This window comes from Monodelphis domestica, chromosome 2 (assembly GCF_027887165.1).
Source record: "Monodelphis domestica isolate mMonDom1 chromosome 2, mMonDom1.pri, whole genome shotgun sequence".
Classification (NCBI taxonomy): Eukaryota; Metazoa; Chordata; class Mammalia; order Didelphimorphia; family Didelphidae; genus Monodelphis; species Monodelphis domestica.
The window spans coordinates 447,151,727-447,159,928 of NC_077228.1; the positions used below are offsets into that span (position 1 = coordinate 447,151,727).

The 8,202-nt window shown below is 35.9% G+C and overlaps 1 long non-coding RNA gene across 1 annotated transcript in view; it reads left to right on the forward strand.

Annotated features, from left to right (window-relative positions):
* LOC103099731 (uncharacterized) overlaps positions 1-4,083 on the forward strand; it is a 49,961-nt gene extending 45,878 nt beyond the window's left edge. Inside the window, exon 2 of the long non-coding RNA XR_463151.3 lies at positions 3,600-4,083. This is a non-coding gene — a long non-coding RNA (uncharacterized LOC103099731). The remainder of the gene's footprint in view (positions 1-3,599) is intronic.
* Positions 4,084-8,202: the final 4,119 nt, after the last annotated feature.

The following is an 8,202-nucleotide window of genomic DNA, read 5'->3' on the forward strand; positions in this document are numbered from 1 at the left end:
AAATTGTAAGAAAAATAAGCCTGCTTGATATTCTTGGTGCTTATAAATTCTGCATTTGGGAATGTATAAATTAACAGGATCTCCATGCAACAGTGTGAAAAAAGCCCATTTCTGTCATAACAGTGAAACCCAAAGTAAGAAAGAAATGGACCAGAGAGAAGAAACAATGAGACCATGTTGGTTAGCCAGGATTTTTTCACTTACTCTTTCTATGGAAATTGTTTTCTATCACATTCCCTCCTCTTCTATCAACTTTAGCTGAGGTGTCACATTTTTTTTGTATATGTGCCATTTCCCACCAAAGTTATTATAACCATTTCAAGACTCTGGAGGAAGAAGAGGAAATTTTTGGTTGTTCATTTTGACAAAAGTCCATGTATCAGTCTCAGAAATTTCCATGTGTATCAATTGAAAGTTTTACTTTTATTCCATCAATATGTGAATAAGTGTAGGGAAGTGTTACAGGCCTGGTGTTGGGGAAAAGAAAGACAAAACATGATGATTTCCTCTTCATGATTGAATGCTACACTGATTTTGTGTCTAATAATTTCAGGAGTGAAGATGAGTAGTTTTGGTTTACTCATTCATTTTGTTTCAAAGCATCTGATAATGCTGTCAGCATTTTGTATTTCTAGCTCTTCTTTGAAATTAATATCCCACTTTATCCACTCCTCACCTCTCATTTAGTTCTAACAGCTCAATGTAGTTAGCAGAAAAGGTTATACTATCATCTCTCACCTATCGGATTGGCTAAAATGATAAAAGAACAAGATGACAAATGTTGGAGGGGATGTGGAAAATACTAATGAAATGTAGGGGGAACTATAAACCGATCTAACCACTTTGGAGAACACTTTGGAATTATGCCCAGAGAGTTATAAAACCCTTGGTTTCCCAAGGAGAACAGGGAAAAGGAAAATAACTTATATGTTCCAAAATATTTATAGCAGTTTTCTTTGAGGTGGCAAAGAACTGGAAAGTGAAGGTATGTCCATCATTTGGGAAATGGCTGGACAAATTATAGTATATGATTATGATGGTATATCACTGCCTTTTAAGAAACAATGAGTAGGCAATTTTTAAAAAAAAAAAACTTTAAAAGAGCTACAAGAAGTAATGAATTGTGAAATGAATAAAACCAAGAGAGATTATATACAGCTATTGAATTAATATATGAAGAATAACTGGTGAATGCCCACCTCAGGAGAATGAAGTGAAGAATAGAAACATGAAAGACACAATCTATATATTCATATCTTTTTGTCAAGGAGTATCTTCTGTGATGTGGGGAGGGCAGGGATGGGCTGAGATAATTGGAAATAAATTCTATTAAGTGAATCCATTTCAAAAAAAGAATAGGTTATAGACAAAAGTTTCATTAGTTTGGGAATTTGTTGTTGATTCAAAAGTACAATTTTCCTAATGGCTTCTAGGTGGCTCCATGGATTGACAGTCAGGACCAGAGACAGGAGGTCCTGGGTTCAAATGTGACCTCGGACTGTAATGGGGAAATTTAAGGCTTCTGGGAGAAGGAGAGGTTATAATATTGTAATGGTTAAAGTGTGGCTACAGGATTTATGTAATATTAAACAATGGCCGCCAAGGAATTTACTTATAAAATTCCTAAAAATGAAACACTCAAGTCAGAATGAAGTTTATGGAGGTTTAATCACACTGGGAGTAGGGAAAAGGATAGGGAGAGAAGGAGAGAAGAGAAAAAGGGAAAGGGGCTACTCAACCTCTGATCAAGGCAGAGGGAGTTTTAGGCCCAAAGGCCCAGGTGGAAAGAGTCAGTCCTTAACTCACGTGACCAATCTGAAGGAAAGCTGTCTGCGGGCGTCCTCCCTCTCCAAGCTCCTAACACCAACTCTTCCTAACACCAACTGGCGTCTCCCTCTCCCCACAGGAAGTGAGCGAATTCTCGAGGCTGTTCCCTACCTCACTTCCTGTGTCTCACAAAATCCAATGGTTGGCTCTAGCTTGGCTTAGGACAGCCCAGGTGGGCAGTTAGTTATTTCTGATTTGTCATTGACTAGCACATGCCCGTGTAGTGTGGGTGTGCACAATTTTTGGGTGCTAGACCAAGATGGAGACTTTTAAAATTCACAGGACACATCTTGGCTATGTGACCCTGGGCAAGTCACATAACCCCCATTGCCTAGCTTTTAGCACTCTTCTGACTTAGAACCAATACACAGCATTGATTCTAGACACAAGGTAAGGGTTTTTAAAAAGTGTAATTTTCCTAAATCTTTTTTCCATAAAGATTTGAAAAGTTGCTTTACTAACACATGCATAGTGAATTTTTCTTCCATGGTCACTAAGTAGTTATGAATGTAGAAACTTTTTTCATATTTCTATCACCAAAGAATATTAGAAATTGAAAACCAAGATACTGTCAGGCAATATTTGTGGCTTTTAAGAAATGGGGAATTTTGAAGGAAAAATCAATTATATTTCTGATTTTCTGCATTGCTAGACAGAGTTGCTTAAAGAGCCATAATTCTGTTTTTTTTTTCTCATTGACAGACAAAGATACGTTTTAATGTCTTAGAGAGACAGTATAGACAGAGGAGCTCAACTAAAAATAAGAAGCAGAAAGGCAAAGTTCTTTGGTATACTACACTTAGAACAATATGAGTTTATTTGTTAGAAAAGCTGAAGATCTGGGATTCAGAATGAAAAGTACCTGGCATAAAATAGATATAAAAAGCTACAACAGTATGAAAAAGGATTTTGATATAATATCTTCTTGAACTTTTGGCTAACACCATGATAGAAGAAAAAAATCATTAGAGTCATATAAAATCAATTAAGACATTTACTCAAACATGTGGAACCTTGCTATTATCTTTGACTTCAAATTTTCTCACCTCTCACATTAAATTTAATAGGCATTTATGAAATACCTACTATGTGGAGAGTATTATGGTAAGCAAAGATAAAATGAAAAATAGTCTTTGCCCTCAGTGAGCACCAAGATTTCCTGCAGCTACGACCTAATAGATCTCTTCATGCCCATCCTTTATTACTAAGAGTATAGGCCTTTGTTGACACTGGCCTAGATTTTTGGGAATGAATCTTGCCATATCTATTATCAACACCATTTAATCCATGTCACCTTTATCTTCATTACCCATGGATTTAGATGTATTGTTGCTATGCTTAAACTCTTCATAGAACCTTCATCCCCAACCAGTACATTTCAAACTCGTTTGCCTAGAAATTAAGACTTTCCTCAATTTGGGGTCATGCTATCTTACCCCCAAAAAGTAGTTATTTTTTTCCATTAACAAGCATTTATCTCTTCCTCCACACTCTACAATTTCCCACTGCCATGCATATAGTATATAATCAATTCAAAATATATTGCTCACTCCTTTCCATTCCCATAAATATTTACATACCCTGTATATATAATTTTTTACTTCCTTAGCTTTGCATTTACTACATCTAGGGAATTTTTCCTTCTTCTGCCCATTCTCTAAAATCCAAATTGGGTCATCTCTTTCAGTGAATAATACCTGAAAGAGATTCAGTCAAAATGATCTTTCTCCTCAAATATTGTTTGCTTGTTTTGTTTTGTTTTTTAATATCAGGTATCCCTAAAATCTGGAGCACCCTATGTGTACAAGGGAATGACCAGAAAGAAGGAAATTTGAAAATTTGAAGAAATGCAACAGAAAAGGACCAGATGGAACCTCCACAAGACCTGGGCGAATGGAATGGAATTACAGCCAGGCTCAAAAGCAGTTGGAGGAGGAAAACAAAAGTTCTTCTGATCTTAGACTCTTTGGAGCTGGGAGGGAGAACTACTTGGCTGGGAATATATACAAAATCTCATTACTTTGCTTGAACAGAAGAAGATCTCAATTCTCAACTGGAACCAATCTTTGGGATAAGGACTCTCTTTTTCCCTTAGGGGAACCCAGAACTTATTTCTGAAGAATATTACTTAGGTCAAAACCCTCAAAAGCTATATAGGGAAAATATTTTAGGGATCTCCTCTTCCCACTGTCCTTTTCCATTACCCTTTCAATCTTTTATATCCAAATAAATTAGATATCATGATTTATAATAGAATTTGAATCAGAGTCTATGTGTTAGGAGGGGAGCTTCAAATTCCATCATTTCAAGAAGGAGGCTGAAGGAAAATCTGACTTACCTTTTAGTCTAGTCTGACTGATTCAGCTTGGGGTTAGGGGGGATAAAGTATCATGTAGTATTCAATCCCCAAACAGCTGGACTTTGAGTTCCTCCTTTTCAAAGTCCCTTTCACCAATACACCTACATACTTAAATATAAAATGCTATGATTTCACCAGTCTGGGAAATTCCCATTGTGGAAGTTCCATCCACCCAAGTCAATGCAAACTACCACTTTCATAATTTACAGGATAAGTACAAGGGAGTTTTTGGAATCACACAAAAAATAGTCAGGCAACAAGAATTTATTATGTCTATTATTTATTGTGCATTCATTATATGTCAGTCACTGTGCTAACCACCAGAGATACAAATACAAGCAAAAAGAAAGACAATCCCTGTCCTCATGTAGCTTATTTTTAATGTGGAAGAAAATAAATAAAATGGAACTAATAACTGGAGGGAGGAAAGTACCTTTTATACTTTGTATATGATGTACAGTGGAGAATGGCAGCAAAGTCCAGAGAGTAAGAGACATATCTGAGGAGGGAATGAAACATGGCTAGTCTTACCCTTTCTGCAAACTAAAGATTTTGAAAGGAATTATTTATTACATGATCCTAGACTGGCATAATTCTTTATTTCTTCATTAATATCAAGAAACTCAGAAGCTTATTTAGAAATAAAGGCAAAAAAAAAACAAACAAAAAACTACCCAAGTCTGCAAAATTCAAAGAACTTGTCAGGACACAACAAGGTCCTGCCTTTCTTCACTTTCCTAACCAGTGACTATTACTAGTAATAAATTTGTAAATATTAAATACAGACTACATTGAAGACATATAGTTGGACTAGGAAGTCAAAACACTTTTCTTAATCCTTCTGGTTGATTTTATTGACCTAATTGTATAGGCTGAAAAATAGACAGCTCTAAAAAGAATGATAAAGGGCTGAAGACTTTGTTTCTTTTTTCAATATTCATAATGTGAGACAAAACTGCTTTTCTTCCAAGGAGCATTATGTACATGTGTGCATCCTGGACGGTCATAGATTTAAAAATATAATCCATTAGATCAAATAATAGAGCTGGGACCTTTATTAAGATCCTTTGCATGATGGGATATATTCTATTTTTCTCTGCTCTATGAGAGCTTTTATTATTACTAAATCTCAGAGGGTGAGCTATGAGAAAAGTAAAGGCATTAAAACATTCTTACCCAGAAAACTAGAAACTGATAATGGCTGTGCTTTTCCTTGCCTACTTTGAGGACTTCATTCTAAGTGGTATTAATTAAATTATACCATTTGTAGGACCTCTTTGGTTGAATAAACGCTGTGTTTAGTGATCATTCACTGTTGTCAGGCCCTCTTAGAGAGAGGGGCATGTTTACCTGATCTTCACAGTTACACTTTCTATCAGCCAGATGCCACCAAACATTACAAATCTAAAAAAAAGACTTTTCAAATACTATCTCTGTCTAGCTAAGAGGAGAAGGAGCTCCTAGTTTCAATACACACCAGTCCAGTGTATTGGTATCATCCTGTGTTGATATGGGCTACAATTCTCTGAGGCCCCCCAAATTCTGGCCAGGTACCTTTGCAAGTCTTTCATCTCCTAAGGGAAATTAAGTGTTCCTTACAAGATTTCCCTTTCCAGTTCATAAGCTCATAGTGTTACTACGATAGTGATCCAGGCTTTGTGCCAAGATTAGGTAAAACAGGCTGCAGCTCTCTCTCTCTTGATAGAGTACAGAGTTCCCCAAAAGGTTCATGTTTTTAATCTGCAGGCATCTTTGCAGCATTTTATCTGGTCATGCAAAATAGTCTAACTATAACTAATGTTTTTCCAGATGACTTTGGATAAGAAGCCATTGCTAGCCCAAGTGAATCCCATACCTCAGGATTTTTAGTTTCAACTTTAGCCTACCTTGCTTTTATATTCTGCTTCTTAATAGACTCAGAATCCTAAAGGTGGTCAAAGATAGCACATATGACAACTTATTTTAAATACCGAGGCTAATCTTAAAAAAGGTATTCCCAAGAACACAGAAGTTTTGAATAATAATAATAATATTATTATTATATTATAGATAATAGTGGGAGTGGGCTGGGTAGAATGGTTCATCATTATGTACCATTTCCTTCCTGTTTAGGAACTCCTAAGAAATGCTTGCATAGTGTTTCATTTTCAAGGAAAGCATCATCTAAGAAGAGAAATATTGTCCTGCTTAAGAAAGAGAATCTGGGTTTGATTCCACTGACCAAAACTGACCATCTTTTAAATAATAGATTAATGAAACTAAAGATGGATGAGGAGTTATTTTTATGCATACTTTTTTTGAAAGTATGTATAAAGAAAGAAGTGGAAGTTCTTAGTAGGAAATTAATTAAATTCAGACTAAATTGCAGCTCTCTGATACTCTGATACATGAATTACATAATATCAGAAATGGAGGATTCCTCCAGAGGTAGCCATAACAATTTGGGGGGTGTGTGTGTGTGTGTGTGTGTGTGTGTGTGTGTGTGTGTGTATGTATAAACATGACCTCCACTTAAAGGCCTTAAGTGATGAGCAACTCTACTTCTAAAAACTTCCTATTCCACTCTAAAACAGCTTGAATTCTTAGTTCTTAAATCAAGAGTGAAGTGACTAAAGATGGTCAAGAAAGTACTTACATTCTGACGAGAAAAGGGGAACTGAATTGAATAAAAAGATATAATTAGAGAATATCTTGTGGGTCCTAGAAACCACCAGTACAATCATGTACTACAATTTGTTCAGCCCTTCCTTCAGCTGGACATCCATTCAGTTTCCTCTCCTCTCTTAGCTGAGAAACTTGTGTCATATTTTACACAAAAAATTAAAGCCATTCTCCATGAGATCCCTCTTCTCCTATATTCCCCATATCATATCATTCACAAATTTTCTCCCATGCTAATCTCAAGAGTGCATGTTTACCTCAAAACAACTCAATTCCTACTTTCTACATGAAACCTTTCTTGATCCCCTTATCTATTACTGCCATCTCCACCAAATTTTTTTGAATTTATATGTGTATGTGCATATATATGCATATATATATATACATATATAGTTTGTATCCTCCACATATGCATACTTAAATAATGTAAGTACTCTGAGGCCAAGGACTGATTTTTTATTTTTGTATCACCATTGTCTAACACAATATTTGAAACATAGACAATTAATACATATTTAGTGTTCTTGTCAATTGAAATTGGATAATTACATCTCTGAGGTGTACAAGATAATTTTTTTTCAATTTAGGAGGTGGGCAAGATGATTTCTGAAGTTCTTTTCAGCACAGAGATACTTTTATTTCAATATTATATAAGTATATTTCAGTATTTTTCTGATTGGTAGATATGTTTCAGAGGATACATGATTTCATCCAAATGAATATTCTCTCTATATGAGACATCTATACAGATGAACTATCTTAATGGCTTTTCCATCCCCTTATGCCATTTTTTTTTGGCCAGGGTTTGTTCTTATTCAAATCTCTCTCTTTTTAACTTGGTCTCTTTGTTTCTCTTTTTTCTTTGTCCTTATCTTCTCTCTCTATAAAAAACAACAAACAAACCAAAAAACCCCACAAAAAACACAAACCACAACAGTATTATTTATTTACTGAGAAGATACAATAAGAACAAAAGTATAAATTCTTCCCCTTATCCAGAGGGCACAAGTTCCTCTATACTACTGTGATCCCTAGAGAGAGAGGGTTCAAATCAGGTTCACTTCTAAATCTGGCAGAGCCAGCCATGAGTCTCAGTCACTCCCTCTTGGATACCTTCAACATGCTTCTATGCTAAGTGGTCAAGCAGGTCCCAAAGGGCTTCTCACCTCACCCAGCTTGGCTCTCCACAAAATCTGGCATGAACTTCAGTTTCTGAACCACTGTCAGCTCTCTCTGTCAAAACTCACAAGGTCTCAGCTGAGTCCTAGATTCCTCCAAGACCCTGAACAACAGAGGCAAAGCACAGTCATCTGAATTCAGGGGCACCATGTAAATGGCCAAGGTGGGGAGATGAG